The sequence below is a fragment of the Oncorhynchus nerka genome, linkage group LG12 (assembly GCF_034236695.1).
Source record: "Oncorhynchus nerka isolate Pitt River linkage group LG12, Oner_Uvic_2.0, whole genome shotgun sequence".
In the NCBI taxonomy this organism is placed as follows: Eukaryota; Metazoa; Chordata; class Actinopteri; order Salmoniformes; family Salmonidae; genus Oncorhynchus; species Oncorhynchus nerka.
In genome coordinates, this window is record NC_088407.1 from 23,667,283 (window position 1) to 23,688,271 (window position 20,989).

The window sequence follows — 20,989 nt, forward strand, 5'->3', positions numbered from 1 at the left end:
AATTTAAAGACCCTTGCGCCCTTCGGTCTCAACGTAGACTTTGATCTGAAGCCATTCTTGTGATTATTGTGACTTTGCCATTGTAATTGTGTGTAAACTTGTATAGTCAAATGATCGTATGCTATCCATTTGTTTGTATGCTGTTCTTTGTATGACATTTTAATATTTGATTATTAACCAATGATATTAGGCCACTCCTGGCCATGATTACAGACACCTGCGTCTTTTGACACTATATAAACAAGTCATCCCGCAGTGTTTGTGATTATACCCTGATGAAGACAGCTTGGCTCTCGAAACGTTGGTATTACATTTTTGCATCTGAGCTCCAAGAGTGTGCGGCTTTCTTTCATTTTCATTAATTTAAAAGTCAACACATTTGATTTAACAATCAAGGATTGACACTTCAAATTACACATTGAGGAGCCCAAGAACTCTATTAGACTGAAAGGAGAGCTGACCAAAGTAGATTGGTTGTATGGAAGAGTTTACCATGATGACAACATCCATTTACTGTAAAAAACAAACAATATCCTAGCCTGCTACGAAAAAGTCACTTCCGTCCGTAGCTGTACTCCCTCTAGTCAAAACCCTGTTTCAGGTAACATCTTGTGGTGATGTCACTTCCTGTGTCTGGTGGTCTCCGTGAGGACCTGCTGTCTGTCTGTCTGTCTGTCTGTCTGACTGTCTGACTGTCTGACTGACCGACCACATAGACATAAACACATAGATACAGAACCCCCCTAACTGGAACAGTGGCCTTATCAACCATGCAGGAACACTGAAAATAGCAGTCAGAGTCAGACAACCACAAGTCTGACATTCAATTCTAGAGTGTTGCTGTCAGCACTGTGGTTGAAACGCTGTAATGTTGCAGTCCTAGCACTTTTTCTGTAATGCTAAAGACGAAATGATACACTGTACCAGTACTGACCAGCTCTTCAGAACTGCTGCAGAACGGAGACATAAAGGCATTTATAAATTATGTTCTTCAAGATTAAATTGGTATATATTATTAATTTAAAGGTCAACACATTTAAAAGCACTTTATTTCACACATTGAGGAGCCCAAGAACTCTATTAGGCTGAAAGGAGAGCTGACCAAAGTAGGTTGGTTGTATGGAAGAGTTGACCATAATGACAACATCCATTTACTGTAAAAAAAAAAAAAAAAGAATAATAATTATAAGCACACATGATATCTGGTGTATACATTTTTTTATATAAAAAATCATAATGCAAAGTTTTGTCAAAGTACAGCTCATTAGAAGAAAACATGTATAATCCTTATAATATTTTGTGAAATTCATATAAGTATATGTTATTCTATCATCTGATTGACAGAGATAGTACATCAATAGATTTACAACACAACAATTCAATTGCACAATAGAATGCGCAATAGAATGCAGATACAATTTCTGTAGTTGTAGATAAGATAATTCATCATTAAACCATTTTAAATCAAATATATATATTGGGGTGTGTGTATGTGTGTGTGTGTTTTTTTGTTTGTGTGTATTTGCATGCGTCGGGTGCACACCCATTCATAAAAAGTCATTTTGAACTCTCGGTCTCAGCTGATTGGATATGACAGTTGAACTAAGCTCATGAGGCAGTTGTGTTATATTCTTCAATAATCATTGGGTGTATACAGTCACCCCTAAAATGATTTGAACCCTGGATAAAGATTAGCAAAAAAGACTGTACAAAATAAAGTAGGCTAGAGCAGAGACAATGGCAAGATCTCAACTGCATACTCATCTCCTTCTCAAAAGCCATTGGTCAGAGGGAAGGGCCCTTTGGCTTTCTCATCCTATGATCTTTGAGGAGACAAGGAGAGAGGACGTGCTGACTATGCGATTGAGATCTTCCCTGTGAGTAAGAGAATACCGCACAGTAGAGAATACCATGAGCGACCTTTAGCCCCCAGGAAGAAAAGTCGGATCCACAGCCACTGAAGATTTTTTTAAAAATCAGATGATAAAATGACAGGTAGTTTACATTGTGTGCGCTCCCGATGCCGCGCTCACAGCCCCTGGGCAAACATCTTGTAGCTCCCCTATTGGTGATGTTTTTAGGAACAAGAACATTTTCCTACATAGGCTACAACAACACAATGCAATGAAGAAGTTGACATATTATTGCTTACTCTGTTTTCAAAGCTCTAGTCCATAAAGCATGCCTTAGCAGCAAGTGTGAATATTGATATCCATTCTCGCGCCATGAATTTGAATTACGCTATCATTCAAATTGCCATAAGGTTAGATCAATATGTATTATAACATAATGAATTATGAGTAGCATATAGCTTTATTCAACTGTTGCTAGAATATAACATTTAAGTAGGCATTGTCCCCAAAATTGATTAAATTGGGATTTTGTGTCACTGGCCTACCTACACAAAATACCCCATGTCAAATTAATTATTTTTTTCTAGAAATGTTTGCAAATTAATAAAAAAATGAAAAGCTGAAATGTCTTGAGTCAATAAGTATTTTACACCTATATTATAGCAAGCCTAAATAAGGAGTAGAAATGTGCTTAATTCTTTAGAGTCTAAGATGTTGGGGAAGGAGGGGAGCTAAGCTGACCTCTGGAATTGTTTTAAGATGGTCATACTATGGACCATTTAGGTATTTGATTGTGAATTTTAGGACCCCTTTAGGTAACAAAAAATATACTTAAAAAATGATTTGATAAAATATTGATTTTGGCCTTGAGTACTAAAGCCCATAGAAATACATTAAATAACACATTCATAAATGGCCAAAAATAAATCCTAAGAAACAAGGTTTTGAAGTGTCTGTCCTACATCTAGGAGATATAAAACAACCTCAGAAAATATTTAGGGTTTATTTTACACATATTTAACCCCTCTTTTGGGGTAGGCACAAAACTACCTTCATTTTTCCATTAGATTTTTTAAACCAGTACTGGTTACCAGATGGTTACCAGATGAGTCTCCTGACACTTGGTTGGGAGGGGGGGGGGGGGGGGAGAGAGAACACCATTATGTTCGTGAGAGTCTCCCCTTGAAAATGATCAACAACCAACTTTACAGAGCTAAAATAATCAGAAAAGCAATAATGTGCAAATATTGTACAATCCAGGTGTGCGACCTACCCAGAAGGCTCACAGCTGTAATCGCTGCCAAAGTTGTTTCTAACATGTATTATCTCGAGGTTGAATACTTATCTAAACAAGATATATTAGTGTTTTTTCATGTGTGAATATTTCTTACACTTTGATATTAGAGTATTTTGTGTAGATTGTTGACATAAAATGACAATTTAATCAATTTAATCCCTCTTTGTAACACAACAAAATGTGGACAAAGTCACGGGGTGTGAATACTTTCTTAAGGCACTGTCTGCGTTTGGGGGCTATCATTTGAAGGCGTGTTCTATTACCAACATGACTTGCTAAATTATAACATACCATATTAGAGTGTTAGGCTTTCACTGTCACACCCTGATCTGTTTCACCTGTCCTCGTTATTGTCTCCACCCCCTCCCTCCGGGTTTCGCTTGTTTTCTCCACTGTATTTATCCCTGTGTTTCCTGTCTCTCTGTGCCAGTTCGGCTCGTATGTACAAGCCTACCAGCGTTTTTTCCCATTTTCCTGCTTTGTCTTTTCTCCTTTATCTAGTCCTCCCGATTTTGACCCTTGCTTGTTCTGGACTCTGTACCCGCCTGCCTGACCACTCTGCCTGTCCTGACCTCGAGCCTGCCTGCCACTCTGTACCTCCTGGACTTTGATCTGGTTATGACCTTTTCAGAAACTGTACAGAAACCCAGCCTAAAACCCCAAAAAGCAAGCAATGCAGGTGTAGAAGCATGGTGGCTCGGAAAAACTCCCTAGAAAGGCCAAAACCTAGGAAGAAACCTAGAGAGGTACCAGGCTATGAGGGGTGGCCAGTCCTCTTCTGGCTTTGCCGGGTGGAGATTATAACAGAACATGGCCAAGATGTTCAAATGTTCATAAATTACCAGCATGGTCAAAAAATAATCACAGTCGAGGGTGCAGCAAGTCAGCACCTCAGGAGTAAATGTCAGTTGGCTTTTCATAGCCGATCATTAAGAATATCTCTACCGCTCCTGCTGTCTCTAGAGAGTTGAAAACAGCAGGTCTGGGACAGGTAACACGTCCGGTGAACAGGTCAGGATTCCATAGCCGCAGGCAGAACAGTTGAAACTGGAGCAGCAGCTCAGCCAGGTGGACTGGGGACAGCAAGGAGTCATCATGCCAGGTAATCCTGAGGCATGGTCCTATGGCTCAGGTCCTCCGAGAGAGAGAAAGAAAGATAGAAAGAGAGAATTAGAGAGAGCATACTTAAATTCACACAGGACACCGGATAAGACAGGAGAAGTACTGCAGATATAACAAACTGACCCTAGCCCCCCGACACATAAACTACTGCAGCATAAATAATGGAGGCTGAGACAGGAGACAGGAGACACTGTGGCCCCATCCGATGATATCCCCGGACAGGGCCAAACAGGAAGGATATAACCCCACCCACTTTGCCAAAGCACAGCCCCCACACCACTAGAGGGATATCTTCAACCACCAACTTACCATCCTGAGACAAGGCCGAGTATAGCTCACAAAGATCTCTGCCACAGCACAACCCAATGGGGGGCGCCAACCCAGACAGGAAGATCACGTCAGTGACTCAACCCACTCAAGTGACGCACCCCTCCTAGGGACGGCATGAAAGAGCACCAGTAAGCCAGTGACTCAGCCCCTGTAATAGGGTTAGAGGCAGAGAATCCCAGTGGAGAGAGGGGAACCGGCCAGGCAGAGACAGCAAGCACGGTTCTTGCTCCAGAGCCTTTCCGTTCACCTTCACATTCCTGGGCCAGACTACACTCAATCATATGACCCACTGAAGAGATGAGTCTTCAGTAAAGACTTAAAGGTTGAGACCGAGTCTGCGTCTCTCACATGGGTAGGCAGACCATTCCGTAGAAATTGAGCTCTATAGGAGAATGCCCTGCCTCCAGCTGTTTGCTTAGAAATTCTAGGGACAATTCTGGTTCATCCTTGGGAGCAATTTCCAAACGCCTGAAGGATTTATGTATTTGTATTATTTTTTTCACCTTTATTTAACCAGGTAGGCCAGTTGAGAACAAGTTCTCATTTACAACTGTGACCTGGCCGAGATAAAGCAAAGCAGTGCAACACAAACAACATCAGAGTTACACATGGAATAAACAAACATACAGTCAATAACACAATAGAAAAGTCTATGTGCAAATGAGGTAAGATAAGGGAGGTAAGGCAATAAATAGGCAATAGTGGTGAAATACTTATAATTTAGCAATTAAACACTGGAGTGATAGATGTGCAGAAGATGAATGTGCAAGTAGAGATATTGGGTGCAAAGGAGCAAAAACAAATAACAGTATGGGGATGAGGTAGTTGAATGGGCTATTTTCAGATGGGCTATGTACAGCTGCAGTGATCTGTGAGCTGCTCTGACAACTGATGCTTAAAGTTAGTGAGGGAGATATGAGTCTCCAGCTTCAGTGATTTTTGCAATTCATTCCAGTCATTGGCAGCAGAGAACTGGAAGGAAAGGCAGCCAAAGGAGGAATTGGCTTTGGGGGTGACCAGTGAAATATACCTGCTGGAGCACGTGCTACGGGTGGGTGCTGCTATGGTGACCAGTGAGATAAGGCAGGGCTTTACCTAGCAAAGACATGTATAGATAACCTGGAGCCAGTGGGTTTGGCGATGAATATGTCGCGAGGGCCAGCCAACGACCACATACAGGTCGCAGTGGTGGGTAGTATATGGGGCTTTGGTGACAAAACGGATGGCACTGTGATAGACTGCATCCAATTTGCTGAGTAGAGTGTTTGAGGCTATTTTGAAAATGACATCGCCGAAGTCAATGATCGGCAGGACAGTCAGTTTTAACGAGGGTAGGTTTGGCAGCATGAGTGAAGGAGGCTTTGTTGCGAAATAGGAAGCTGATTCTAGATGTATTTTTGCATTGGAGATGCTTCATGTGAGTCTGGAAGGAGAGTTTACAGTCTAACCAGACACATAGGTATTTGTAGATGTCCACATATTCTAAGTCAGAACTGTCCAGAGTAGTGATGCTGGACGGCAGGGCAGGTGTGGGCAGCGATCGGTTGAAGAGCATGCATTTAGTTTTACTTTCATTTAAGAGCAGTTGGACGCTGTAGTATCCTTAGGGGCTTCTTAGATTGATGACTCATGACACGTAAGTACTGTTTATAATTAAATTGTAACTTAGAATAACATTCTCTAATGCACCTGGCTTAAGCTACCTGAATCTTTCTTAAATCCCGGTTATATAGGCAGACATAGGAAATGGCTATGGATAGCAGAAAGCAAACCCCCGTCTTGAGTCAATACTTCCATCTATTAGTAAACATAAATATAGCAGGTTACTACATACCCCCTTTTAAAGCTAATAACCCAACTTAATTCCTTTCTGAGCTATGTTATTTTCATATTTACATTTTTTCAAACATAATCTCCTTTAGTATCTGAAAGTCTGGTGGACGTCTCTCTCTAATAGAGTGTCTCAGAGGTGGTGTAGCTGGTGCCACCAGCTCTTCACCCCTTGATGGTGAAACAAAGTCCTTTTGTGGAGACTTCACAGGAGTCACAGACTTCCTCCTTCACAGGAGGTTGTCCCCGAATGGTGGTCTCACGAAGTTGAGCATTGTTGGTCTCAAGTGATTTGTCCAACTGCAACTCTGGGGAACATTCCAATGTCCTGTCCTGCTCGTTTAAGCATTGATACAGATCCCCGGATGGAACTGGAATTCTAGCTCAGATCTGATCCATGTGTCTCCTTAGTCTTTGTCCACTTCCGATGATCACAGTTTAAGATACTGGTCCTGAGCAATCCTCAATGGTAGCTGGAATCCGTTTAGGACCAAACCCATAGTTTCTTGTATAGACATCATCTCCAGGTGAGAAACTTCTGAGTTTGTTCGGTTGTCATGATTACATTTTTGATTCCATTGCCTTTGTTGTATTTTCACTTTCAGATCTGGTCTGATGAGATCCAAGGTTGACCTTAACCTCCTTGACATCAACATTTCTGCAGGTGACAATCCAGTTGTAGCTTGAGGAGTAATCCTGTAGCTAAACAAGAATCTTGACACCATTGTTTCAATGATCGGCCCTTGCATCTTCCTCATCCCCTCCTTCAAGGTCTGAACTGCACATTCTGCTAATCCGTTTGAAGATGGGTGAAAAGGGGCCGACGTTACATGCTGAATTCTGTTTTTGTTTCGTTAAACTTGTGAATTCAGTGCTTGTAAAACAAGTAGCATTGTCGCTAACCAACATTTGAGGCAATCCCATAACACTGAAGCTTTGTCTCAACTTGTCAATCGTAGAGTATGATGTGGACGTGTTCATGGGGTAAACATCCATCCACTTTGAAGGAGAATCAATCAGCACAAGGGAAAAAAATTCTAGAAAGGTCCAGGGTAGTCCACATGTAGTCGTGTCCATGGCTTTCCCGGCCATTCCCATGGATGTAATGACACGGTGGGGGGTGACTTCCTGTTACTCTGACAATCTGCACACCGACTAACCTCATTTTCCACATCGTGGTCCATCTTTGGCCACCAGATGTATGTCCTCGCTAGTTCTTTCATTCTCAGCATACCTGGATGCGACAGATGCAACAACTTCAGTAACATACCCCGCCCTTGTGGTGGGATAACTACTCTTGAACCCCACAGAACACATCCACCTCGAACACTCAATGCCAAGCAGTGAGTGTAGTAAGGCATGATCTGAGGCTCGGTCACTGTAGGCCATCATTTCAGGAAAAATTCATGCACTTGTGATAATGTCACATCCTTTGAAATCAATTGCCTGATTTGTGCTGTGTTCACCGGTGCATCATCCAACACATCGATCATCAAAACCTGGTCATTTTCTTCTTCCTGAATGATGATTCAGCCTACTCAGAGCATCAGCATTCCCATGGTATCTACCTGGTTTGTACATTATTCTGTACTCGTAGGCCCTGAGCCACACAGCCCATCGTTGAACTCTTGGCGAGACCATTTGTGGTACTGGCTTTTGTTCATGGAACAGAGAGATCAGAGGCTTATGATCGGTCATAATAGAGAATGTTCTCCCGTATAAGAAGTTGTGTAATCTCTGTATTCCGAATATGGCAGCCAGTACTTCCATGTCCCGCTGAGAGTACTTTTTCTCTGCTGGCGACAACGTTCTTGACATGAACCCGATAGGTTTCTCGGCACCATTCTCCATCCGGTGGGATAGCACCGCCCCCACACCATACGATGAGGCATCACACGATAAGATGAGATCTCTGTCTGCTGAGTAGTGCACTAGCACTTCAGCTGATTGCAGTAACACCTTTGACTTTGCAAAAGCTTCTTCCTGTCTTTCTGACCATTTCCAGGCCACATCCTTCCTTAACAGTTGATGTAGATGAGCTTAGGAAGCAATTATAATAATTCAGTAAGCCTAGATAGGCTTTCAGCTCTGTAACGTTTGTCGGAGCTGGAGCTTCCACAACAGCCCTCACTTTAGCTTTGACAGTGTGTAAACCCTTGGCATCCACCTTTTGACCCAGGTACTGCACTTCATCAGCTAACAGTGTACACTTGCTCCTCTTCAGCTGGAGACCGACGTCCTCCATCCTCTTCAAAACTTCACCCAAGTTTCTGAGATGTTCCTCCTTCGTGACTCCCATGACAAGAATGTCGTCGAGGTAAACCGCTACCTTGGGTATCCCCTGCAGAACTCCCTCCATGGTTCTTTGGAAGATAGCTGCTGCAGGAGACACCCTGAAAGGTAAGCGTTTATAGGTAAACATCCCTCTATGGGTGTTTATGGTCAGGTACTTCTGTGAAGCTTTATCCATTAGCACTTGCTGATATGCGTGACTCATGTCCAGTTTTGTGAACTGTTGCCCTCCGGTTAACGTTGAAAGCAAATCCTCCACTTTGGGTATGGGGTACTGCTCCTGAGAGGAAACTCTATTTACAGTCAGTTTATAGTCACCGCATAATCTGATTGAACCATCTGGTTTTAGTATGGGAACAACTGGTGCTGCCCACTCTTATCCTCTGCTAAGAGTCTGTTAATTTCCACATCCACTTTATGCTCCATGGCACATGGAACTGATCTTGGCCAATAGAATCTGGGAGTAGCATCAGCAGCAACATGAATGGTAGCTTGGACCCCTTTTAATGTCCCTAGCTCTTCTTTGAAAACACACCCATGCTTAGAAAGCACCTGCTGCAGTGTCAATGTCTCTGTGGTGACATGTTTGATTTCATCCCAGTTCAATTTTATTTCCTCCAACCACCCTCTCTCTAGTAAACCGGGGCCAGTACCTTCCACTACTAAAAGAGGCAGACTTTTCTTTTGTCCTTGATATTACACTTGAACATCAGCAACTCCAATCACAGTGATCTTCTCCCCTGTGTACGTTTTGAGTTTAATGGGGGTATCTCTCAGTTTAGGCACTTCAACGTTTTTCCACTTCCTACAGAATTGGGACCAGTTCATCAACGTGACACTATATCCTGTGTCTATTTCAAAAGGTACCTTAAATCCATTTATTTCCATTTCCACAATGAAAGGCGTCACCTTTTTCATATTCACCGCCTGTACACTGTACATTGAGAATGCTTGCTCTGTGTCTGAGCACTCACTTTCACTTTCTATCACTTGATTAGAGCGGTAGCTAGAGCTTCTAGAGGTATTCGGTTTTCTGTCCATTCTCTTTTCTGCAGCCCGTGGCTTTTTAAAATGTGTCCTATTATCCCACATGCATAACACTTTTCATGTTTGAATTTGCAGTCAAACGCTGCGTGTTTGCCTTTGCAACAATAACAGTCTCTATTGGCTGCTGCCACACGGCTTTCCGTTCTTTGAAATGCAATGAGCTTAGAGCTGGTCTCCTTCACTGTATGACACGCAGTTGCGCCCCTTGCCTGCAAATCCAGTGCATTTCTATTCGTGGACTCCATGGCTTGGGCCAGTTTGAGTGCATTCTCAAAAGTGAGATTAGGCTCTGATAACAAGCGTATATGTATCCTGTGTCACGCTCTGACCTTAGTTCCTTTGTTTTGTCTTTGTTTTAGTATGGTCAGGGTGTGAGTTGGGTGGGTTGTCTGTTCCTTTTTCTATGTTTTGGATTTTCTGTGTTTGGCCTGCTATGGTTCTCAATCAGAGGCAGCTGTCAATCGTTGTCCCTGATTGAGAACTATACTTAGGTAGCCTGGTTTCACTTTTGAGTTGTGGGTGATTGTTTCCTGTGTCTGTGTTTGTACCATACGGGGGACTGTTTCGATTTTAATTTGTTCATTCACGTTGTTATGTTGTATTTTGTAGTGTTCCGTTTTATATATTAAAATGGACATTTACCAAAATGCACATTGGTCCGACATCTATTACTCCTCGTCAGAAGAAGAGGACAATCATTACAGAATCACACACCACCAAAGGACCAAGCAGCGTGGTAATGGGCAGCAGCAGAGATCTCAGGACTCCTGGATATGGGAGGAGATTCTGGACGGCAAGGGACCCTGGGTACAGGCTGGAGAATATCGCCGCCCCAAGGCTGAGCTGGAGGCAGCGAAAGCCGAGTTGTGGTGGTACGAGGAGGCAGCACGGCAGCACGGTTGGAAGCCCGAAAATGTATTGGGGGGGACACGGGGAGTATAGCGAAGTCAGGTAGGAGACCTGCGCCAACTCCCCGTGTTTACCGTGGAGAGAGGGGGACCGGGCAGGCACCGTGTTATGCCGTGAGGCGTCCCCGGTGTGCAGGCATAGCCCGGTGCGGTACATAGCAGCGCCTCGTATTGGCCGGGGTACATGGCACCAGCCCTACGCATGGTGTCCCCGGTTCGCCAGTACAGGCCAGTGCGGGCTAATCCACCTCGCCGCACTGGCCTGGCTACGGGGAGCATTCAGCCAGGTAGGGTTGGGCAGGCTCGGTGCTTGAGACCTCCAGTGCGCCTTCACGGTCCGGTCTATCCGGTGCCTCCTCCACGCACCAGCCCTCCGGTGGCAGCCCCCCGCTCCAGGCTGTCTCTCCGTCTCCTCCCTACAGGTGCTCCCGTCTGTCCAGTGCTGCCAGAGTCTTCCTCCTGCCCAGAGCTGCCAGAGTCTCCCATCTGTCCTGAGCTGCCAGAGCCGCCCGTCTGTCCTGAGCTGCCAGAGCCGCCCGTCTGTCCTGAGCTGCCAGAGCCGCCCGTCTGTCCTGAGCTGCCAGAGCCGCCCGTCTGTCCTGAGCTGCCAGAGCCGCCCGTCTGTCCTGAACTGCCAGAGCCGCCCGTCTGTCCTGAACTGCCAGAGCCGCCCGTCTGTCCTGAACTGCCAGAGCCGCCCGTCTGTCCTGAACTGCCAGAGCCGCCCGTCTGTCCTGAACTGCCAGAGCCGCCCGTCTGTCCTGAACTGCCAGAGCCGCCCGTCTGTCCTGAGCTGCCAGAGCCGCCCGTCTGTCCTGAGCTGCCAGAGCCGCCCGTCTGTCCTGAGCTGCCAGAGCCGCCCGTCTGTCCTGAGCTGCCAGAGCCGCCCGTCAGTCCTGAGCTGCCAGAGCCGCCCGTCAGTCCTGAGCTGCCAGAGCCGCCCGTCAGTCCTGAGCTGCCAGAGCCGCCCGTCAGTCCTGAGCTGCCAGAGCCGCTCGTCAGTCAGGAGCTGCCAGAGTCGCTCGTCAGCCAGGAGCTGCCAGAGTCGCTCGTCAGCCAGGAGCTGCCAGAGCCGTCCGTCAGCCAGGAGCTGCCAGAATCGCCTGTCACTCCGGAACTGCCGGAGTCTCCGCCTGTCCGGTGCTGCAGGAATCTCCCGTCCGTCCGGTGCTGCCGGAATTTCCCGTCCATTCGGGACCCGGGGCTAGGGACCCCAGTCAGAGGTCGGCTGCGAGGGTCGCCGCTCTAAAGAGGCCACGGAAGCAGGTGAAGAGGCGGACAAAAACTATGGTGGAGTGGGGTCCACGTCCCGCGCCAGAGCCGCCACCGCGGACAGATGCCCACCCAGACCATCCCCTATAGGTTCAGGTTTTGCGGCCGGAGTCCGCACCTTTGGGGGGGTACCCAAGGTCCGGGAGCGGGACGATCCAGACGGTTACGGTAGAATTCCATGAATCATCTTTGGGTCGAAGATGTCCTGGATGGGAACTCAGGACCGGTCATAACCTTCCCAGTCCACTAGATAGTGGATGCGACCTCTCAAGCATTTGGAATCAAGGATAGCCTGAAAGGCGTAGGCAGGTTCCCCTCCAATGTCCCACGATGGGGGCCAACTGGGGGTTGAGACTGGAGGATGAAGAGGACTGTAGGTGATTTTAACAGAGACACATGGAAGGACGGGAAGATTTTATACTAACAGGGTAACTGGAGGCGGTACGTGACAAGGTTGATGTGATGGGTTATCTTGAAGGGACCAATGAAGCGAGGACAGAACTTTTTTCAGGGGAGGTGGATATCTCTGGTAGAGAGCCACACGCTGTCCGGGGTGAAGGAGTAGCATAGGTCGGCGGCGTCTGTCGGCAAAGCGTTTCTTGGTATTAGAGGCTTCCTGCAGATGCCGGTGAGCGGTCTCGCATACCCGCTCACTATGCCGAAAACCAGTCGTCGACAGCTGGAACAGTACCAGGCTCCGCCTCCCAGGGAAAAATGGGGGGTTGGTAACCAAGTACACACTGAAACGGAGTAAGGCGGAGGGATGAATGCATGAGTGAGTTCTGAGCGTATTCGGCTCAGGCCATATACAGACTCCAGTCGTGTGGAGAGGCAGAACATTGTTAGAGGAGGAAGTAGTTCTAGGTTCAGGCGTCCCATCTGGCCATTGGACTGGGGATGGTAGCCGGAGGAGAGGCTGAGGGCGACCCCAGTCGGTCACAGACGGCTCGCCACACCCGGGAGACAAACTGGGCCCGCGGTCAGAGACGATGTCTTCCGGAATCCCATACAGACGGAACACCTGCTGGAACATACCTAACGCCATGGAATTGAATGAGTGTAAGTGAGGAAGAGGAACCAGACACACTTTTGAAAAACGGTCCACTATGACAAGGATGGCGGTGTTACCAGAGGATTCAGGAAGGTCTGGGATGAAGTCAACAGGATCTGTGGGACCAGGGTCTGTGAGGGATTAGCTAAGGTTGAAGTTTACCGGAAGGGAGATGAAGAGGGCTTTTGGTTTGGGCGCGGACTGGGCAGGAGAGTACATAATCCCTTACGTCGGATGCCAGTGAGGACCACCAGAACTTACGGGCTAGAAGTTTGGTGGTTTGTGTAATGCCGGATGTCCTGACTCCAAGGACATCAGTTGGAGTCAGCTGCTGGTACGTCGCCTTCGTCGCCTTCACGTATACGGACAAGGTTATATGCACTTCGCAGGTCGAGTTTTTTATAGATATTGGCGGGGGCCTCTTGTTCAAGGGTCGCTGGGATCAGAGGAAGAGGGGAAACGGTTCTTGACCATGACATCATTCAGAGAACGGTAATAAATACATGGACTGAGACCACCATCCTTTTCTCCAACAATGAAGAAGAAGCTGGACGCAGCCGGGGAAGAAGAAGGACAAATGAAACCGTTTGAGTGCTTCATCAATGTGGTTCTCCATTGCCTCATTTTCCGGCATAGATAAGGGGTAAACACGGCCCTTCGGTGGGGACACTCCAGGGAGTAAGTCAATAGCACAGTCCTCTGGGCGATGTGGTGGCAGAGTGGAGGCCTTGATTTTGCTGAAGAAATTCCTGTACTTGGCGTATTCAGATGGTATGGTGGGTGGCACTGCAGAGGCAGAGTCCTCAATGGACTCAGAGTCCTCAAAGGCAGTCCTCAATGTCAAGCTCTTGTAAAACTACCTTCTGCTCCCGACTCTATCAAGCCCTCTACGTACTTAGTAACCCCCTTCACGGTTATCAATACTGGGATGGAGAATTGCTTCTGGGAGATATTTAGAAATAAGGACATGCTTACCAGCATGGCAGCAGAGGGACCCTTCTCATCTCTCTGGGGGGTGCGAACAAGGCAATGGCTGAGTAGATTATCTTTCCCTCCACAAAGGCAGAGCCTTTGACGTTTGATACACGGGAGAGGAGCATGGCCCAACTGCATGGGCTCTGGAAGACTTGGACGGGATGACAAAATCATGGAAAGAGAAGGTTTCGGGTTCCTGGTTGGCAGAGACCTTCGGCGGTCAGCAATAAGGTGGTCGATGGAGATGGACATATGAATGTATTGATTTAAATCCTGAAATTCACCTCTACAGGCCAGCTCCGCCTGAAATTCCCTGTTGAGCCCTCTTCGGTAGACAGTAAGTAAAGCAGCCTCACTTCATCCACTCCCTGCAGCCCAACTTGACGGCATACTTGGCAGCTGAATTGCGTCCTTGTTGAAGTTATATGAGGAGGTCTCCTATTGGACGACCGGAAGGAGAGTGACCGAATACCTATTTGAAGAGGTTGTGGAAATGGTTCTCGGATCCAAGTTCTGTTGGCAGTCCATATGGCGGTGGCCCAATCCAGGGCTTTGCCTGTGAGTAGAGACAACCAAATCCACCCTGCTCTTCTCTGTGGCGAAGTTTGTGGGGTTGTGCTCAATGTATTTGCTGCATTACATCAGAAATCCCTGACATTTCTCAGTTGAAAAGTCATATTTTCCAGGCATGGATATGAATGAAGGAGGGCTATGGGTTAATATACCTGGCATCGGAGGAGTAGGGATAGATATATTTTATGTGTGGTATGATTGCTAGTTAGCCTTTTTCAGACACCCCCCAGGTAATTCCGATCTGTCCCTAATGTGAAATTAACTGGAATTAATCCATAAACACTACAGCTGACAGACTTTGAGTTCATTTTTAATTAGGGCTACAGTTGCATAGGGCACGACTACATGATGCAACCTGCATAAAGCAAGCTCAGCCCTGTGAGTTTTATTGTCCAATCACGTTGCTGTCTGTGTATAGCGAACCCCTTCTTTAAAATATAATTCATATGAACAAGTACAAGGTTGCTGCAGTTTGACAAGGCTGTCATCCTCCCCAAAGCCAGGAGTTTTTCCAACAGTTTTTTAAAACGTGTGACCTGATTATAAAAACCCTAGTCCCATCATAGCCCATATTAAACCTGTTTGGCAATGAGTCAATTACAAGTCTTGTGAGCAGAAACTTGAACACTGTGAACATTCTGTGCAACTTTCGCCATGTGTTTACTGTGGACATAGCACTGTATGCCACTTTAAAGTTCAAATTGTGTGGCCAAGTATAGGCTACCGTGGCTTTTTGAGGATAGTATCAGAGAGGCCTACCAACAAAACCAATGGAGCAAATGCATCCATTAACATCTTCACATGCCATGGAAATTAGCCTGAATGAATAACTAAACTTGACCCTTTGGGTTGTTTCAGTTTTAACTATGTAACCACACAGAATTAACCCGCTAACCACTCGGAGTTAATGCATAAAAAATAGATAATATGGCAAATTCAGCTTGTGGAAATAGCTATTGGTTTCTATGATGTTCAATGTAGGCCAAATGTTAGTTATTAATTGAACAATCAAAAAGTAAAAACAAGCTCCACTGCACCAGTAATGCTTTTTCAACCATGTGTTTTCAGTCTTCTCATCTGCCATGCTATAAGAATGACCAAGAACAAGTTAGAAACACACATAGCTAGGCATATAGCATATAGCTGAATAAAAATAAGAAAGTGAAAGCATCTAGCTTTTACAAAACACACCCATAGGCTACATTTGGTCGGACAATAAATAACGCTACCACAGCCTCATACACTTCAGAAACTCGCAGGCATATTCAGCACAATGCTCTACCAGGTCATAGTGATAGGTATTAAAAAGGACAGAACAGCATACAATGTAGGTAATACAGAAGAAGAGATGAAAAGTATGACTGTAAAACAACTGAAGAAGAAAATTGCTGATAAATACCCGACAACCAAAGGTATGGAGGTAGAATATAAACATACTTTGTATACTATGTTTGGTTACTTGTAAACTAGGCCTAATGCATAGTAGCAGATTAGCAATCACTATTCACCACTTAATTTGTCTGACCGCAAAATATTTTTGGGAAGATATTGTCAGGATATTAGGCTTGTTTACTTTAACTTTGTAACACAACAATTGCATCTGTCTAGCTCCAGTATAGACATGAACAAGACTTCCAGGTGGTCAACTGAAGAATGACTGATAAAATGGAAAAAATGCCTACAGTGTAGCCTACATATACTGATAACATCGTCACAGTTGGGAAAGTCCTCTGACAAAAATGTAGTGTAAAGTAGGCAAGACATTTCACTCAGATGTAAACATGTCATAGAAAATAACAGAAAATATAAATTAAATTGAATGCATTACGAAGAAGAAAAGTACAAGAATAATCTAATGAGAAGATCATTTGCCACCAATATCCTGATTTGTGACAATAAACATTATACCCTGAACTGGCTTTTTTTAGCGGTGGAAATGCGGCTGATCTTCACCAACAAACAGCTGGAAGACTCATACGGGCTCGGCCACTATGGGATACAGAATCAGTCTATCATTATGCAAGTGCTGATCTTGCCTGGGGGACATGACTGGCTGATCATGACATCCCAATGAAGTGTAGCGTAAGTTGAATCTGAAAGGATGTTCAGAATGTCTCTTACATAAACTTTGGTTCAGTAGTAGCCTAGAATTGCGTACGGTTACAGCACACAATAATGCTATTATTCCAGATAGTCAGATTAATATAATATTCGATTAAAACGTTGATATGCTTTGCAAGAACCATTTCCCCTAATAATAGTATTTGCATGGACACATCTGAAATTGCACTGATAAATGCCGAGAATCGCCAATCAAAGTAAACCTTCTACCACAGCACCATGTTATTTTTGGGAAGCGTTTGTAGGCCTATGTGAAAACGACTTCTAAAATGCATACATTCAGTTGATCCGAACTCACTTCACTGGTACTAAAGAGGGATGCTCGCTCAGCATGCGCAGATCAAATACACCGCTTGAGCACCGATTAAAATACAGATTAAAATATATATCCAGGTGTTGTAAGATCTGGTCAAGTCTAAACAGCAGAGAGCGATTTACTTATCCTTTTAGCCAATGAGTCACAGTATAATAACGTAATTCCACCAGGATTCCTAATATATCAATTGGCATAGCAGATCAATAACCACCTTGCTCTCTTTCTCACCAATGGGCATACAACATGTGATGTATTTAAATGAATGCTTACCCTTTGTTTCTCACTTGCTGTTTTGCAGCAAAAGGATAGTGCCACCATGCGCCGTCAGTCCTCCATTTCCCCACCGCCACCAGCTGAAGGTCCCGTCACCAGAACCTAGCCTACATCCATTCCGGGATGTTTCAATATTTTAATAAAACTTTCACCTTTACATTCACTCTGTTGTTCTGTCAATTAAGCCTCTCCCCAGTTGAAGTACTAGGCCTACTGTTCCTCACCGTTCTGCTGTGTTCTCTTGTCATATGCAGGACTTCAAAGTACATTTTATCTTTGTATAATACGATTATATTTATCATAGGAAATAAGGAGTAACATAAAAACATAATGATATCCCACACCAACATTACACAACTATACAAAAAATTCTCAGATTTCTGAAGTAAGAAAATTAAATCAATGATGGGCGAATAATCATTTTAACTGATAACTACAAAAGCAGCGCAGAGATGTATTATTGGTAATGAATGTGTAGGGGACATCTGAGAATGCTACAGAACTTGTGGTGCAGCAGAATTTCAGCATACCCAAAATCCAGAGATAGTGAGTTCAAATTCCAGTTGAGGTCATATTGGAAAGTCAGTACTAGGTGATCATGTCAAATGTAAGCATATTTTAATTTATTAAAGACAGTTTAGTCTTTTTTTTTATATTAATGACCTTAGATTTAGGCATGTGTGTTACCATCATTGGAGTTACTACTCCAGGTGGCATAATGTTATCATAATGGAAAACATTATCTCATTAAACTGCCACATTAGTTGATTTAGAATGGGAGGATGTTCCAAAATACGTTTAAATGATGTAATTGTTTTACCAAAATGCCTTGCCCAAACGCCAACACAATTCAAGATGACCCATTTTGAACGGTCAACATTGCTTTGATTTCATCTTAATTGCGTGACAAATCTTTTTTAAATGAGGTGGGCGATATGCTTGGCATTGCAGATCAATAATCTCCTTGCTCTCTTTCTCACCAATGGGCATAAAACTTAAATGAGCGCTTATCATTTGTCTCTCACTTGCTGTTTTGCAGCAAAAGGGTAATGCCATCACCCCCCCCCCCACACACAATTTAATGAATTCCCTTGCATTTCATTTTCACATGTGAAATAATTGTTTTCACATGTTGAGCTGAAATGTTCACATGTGAAAACAAAAGAGACGCATCAGTTGTTCACATGTGGGAAATACTTTCAAATGACTTTCAAATACATTGTGAAAAAGTCTAAGGGGGTGAATACTTATGCAAGGCACTGTATTTCAAGAGATCATATATTCACATGTGCAATTTCATGTTCTCAAGTGTTGCTTTTACATGTTTTCATGTTATCACCAGTGGTGTTAAGTACTAAGTTGTACCTTTCTTTAGTATTTATATTTTTGCCAACTTTTACTTCACTACATTCCTAAAGAAAAGAATGTACTTTTTAACTCCATACAAATGGTCCAATTCGCACACTTATCAAGAGAACATCCCTGGTCATCACTACTGCCTCTGATCTGGCGGACTCACTAAACAGAAATGCTTTGTTTGTAAATTAGTGTCTTTGTATTGGACTGTGCCCCTATAAGGAATGTGAAATTAATAGTTGAACTTTTTTAGCAATTCCATTTTCTTTTGATACTTGAGTAAATTTAAAAGCAAATACTTTTAGACTTTTACGTAAGTAGTATTTTACTGGGTGACTTTCACTTGAGTCGTTTTCTATTAAGGTATCTTTACTTTAACTCAATTATGACACTTGCGTACTTTTTCCACCACTGGTTATCACATCAACTTCACATAAGATCATGTGAAATTCATGTGGTTTTTCCTTAAGGGTGTGAAGTGTGAAGTGGTAAGTCAGACATGACTGTGCTCACATGCTTTTGACGTCGGACCAATTCTTCAACAAATAAAATTTGATATATTAAATGTTGCTAATAATACACTTAGTTAGCTTGACAATATGGTCACACTAGCTACACTGTCCACATTGATAAGTTTGTAATTGTCGAAAACTGATTTGTTGTCATCTGTTGATTAAAAATGTGAAAGGTCAGTGGTGAGACGTCACAACTTGGCAACTCAGGCAACAACATTTTTCCCACTTGTAATTGAGACTTGGGAAATTAAACATTTCCCAGTCAGAACTCTGAACTTCAGATGTTCCCCAAAATGGATTTCTTAAATACCAAATGATCTTGGTTCTTCCACCATGTTTCCCACATGTTCAGGCAACACTTTGAGATAATATCTGACTAAGTGCGGTAGAGTACTAAGGGGTAACTAGCTCCACCTAAAAACCATGTCTAATTGCTGACACAAAAAAAGCAACGTTTGGGGAAAAATGGTATGTGAATGAAGGTCATGTTTAAGCGAAAAAAGGTAATCAAGGACAATAACCACCCGAGCGAGTACCTGTTCACCCCGCATCCATCCAGAAGGCGAGGTCAGTACAGGTGCATCAACGCTGGGACAGAGAGATTGAAAAAGAGCTTGTTAAACAGCCACCACTAGCATAGAGAGGCGGCTACCTACCTATAGACTTGATATCATTGGCCACTTTAATAAATGGAACACTAGTCACTTTAATAATGACACTTTAAGAATGTTTACATATCTCGCATTACTCATCTTGTCACACCCTGATCTGTTTCACCTGTCCTCGTTATTGTCGCCACCCCCTCCAGGTGTCGCTTGTTTTCACCACTGTATTTATCCCTGTGTTTCCTGTCTTTCTGTGCCAATTCGTCTTGTATGTTTCCAAGTCAACCAGCGGTTTCCCCGTTCTCCTGCTTTTTGCATTCTCCTTTTTCTAGTCCTCCCTGCCTGATCATTCTGCCTGCGTTGACCACGAGCCTGTCTGCCACTCTGTACCTCCTGGACTCTGATCTGGGTTTGACCTTTTTGCCTGTCCACAACCATTCTCTTGCCTACCCCTTTGGATTAATAAACATTGTAAGACTCCAACCACCTGCCTCGTGTGTCTACATCTGGGTCTCGCCTTGTGCCTTGATACATCTCATATGTATATACTGTATACTGTATCCTTCACTCTCTATTCTTTACTATCTATTGCATCTATTGCTCATCCATACTCATATATTCTCATCCCATTCCTTTACTAGATTGTGTGTATTAGGTTTGGTTGTGGAATTGTTAGATATTACCTGTTAGATACTGCTGCACTGTCGGATCTAGAAACATAAGCATTTCCCTACACTCACAATAACATCTGCTAACCATGTGTATGTGAGCAATAAAACTTGATTTGAAACTTTGAACTTTTTTTAAATGTCAAAAAATTTGATCATCTTTCCACAAAATCTTTTGTTTAAATATCTCCAAAAGTTGTGATGACACAGAGGACATTTCTGTTGAGCAACAGCAGTGGCAACCAGGGAAGGTTTTGGGGAAATAATTCGGTCACATTTGTGGTCTTAATACGAAGTTACGAGGGGGGGGGGGGGGGAGTTAACTCAGGATGCTAGTTGCCCTATTTCTATTACTACTGTGGAAGAAGTTTAGTATGAATATTGATTAATTGACCTCTTGAGGCGTGAAATGTGGTTTGACACATGTATATTGCATAATACGGATTGTTGTCAACAAATTAAATCAGATTCTTCTTTTAATAAAAAATGTGTGACCTATTCTTAGTCCAATGTAGTTATCACTGACATTTCAAGCACATTTTTACAAATGTCTTGCTTTTTAGCCTTTTGACATTTTTATTCATG

At 43.9% G+C, this 20,989-nt stretch overlaps 1 long non-coding RNA gene across 1 annotated transcript; it reads left to right on the forward strand.

Annotated features, from left to right (window-relative positions):
* The first annotated feature begins 15,774 nt into the window (after window positions 1–15,774).
* Window positions 15,775–17,423, forward strand: LOC115138882 (uncharacterized). Its single transcript, XR_003865011.1, has 3 exons — window positions 15,775–15,962; window positions 16,479–16,632; window positions 17,286–17,423. It is a non-coding gene; the product is annotated as an uncharacterized LOC115138882 (long non-coding RNA).
* The last annotated feature ends 3,566 nt before the right edge of the window (window positions 17,424–20,989 follow it).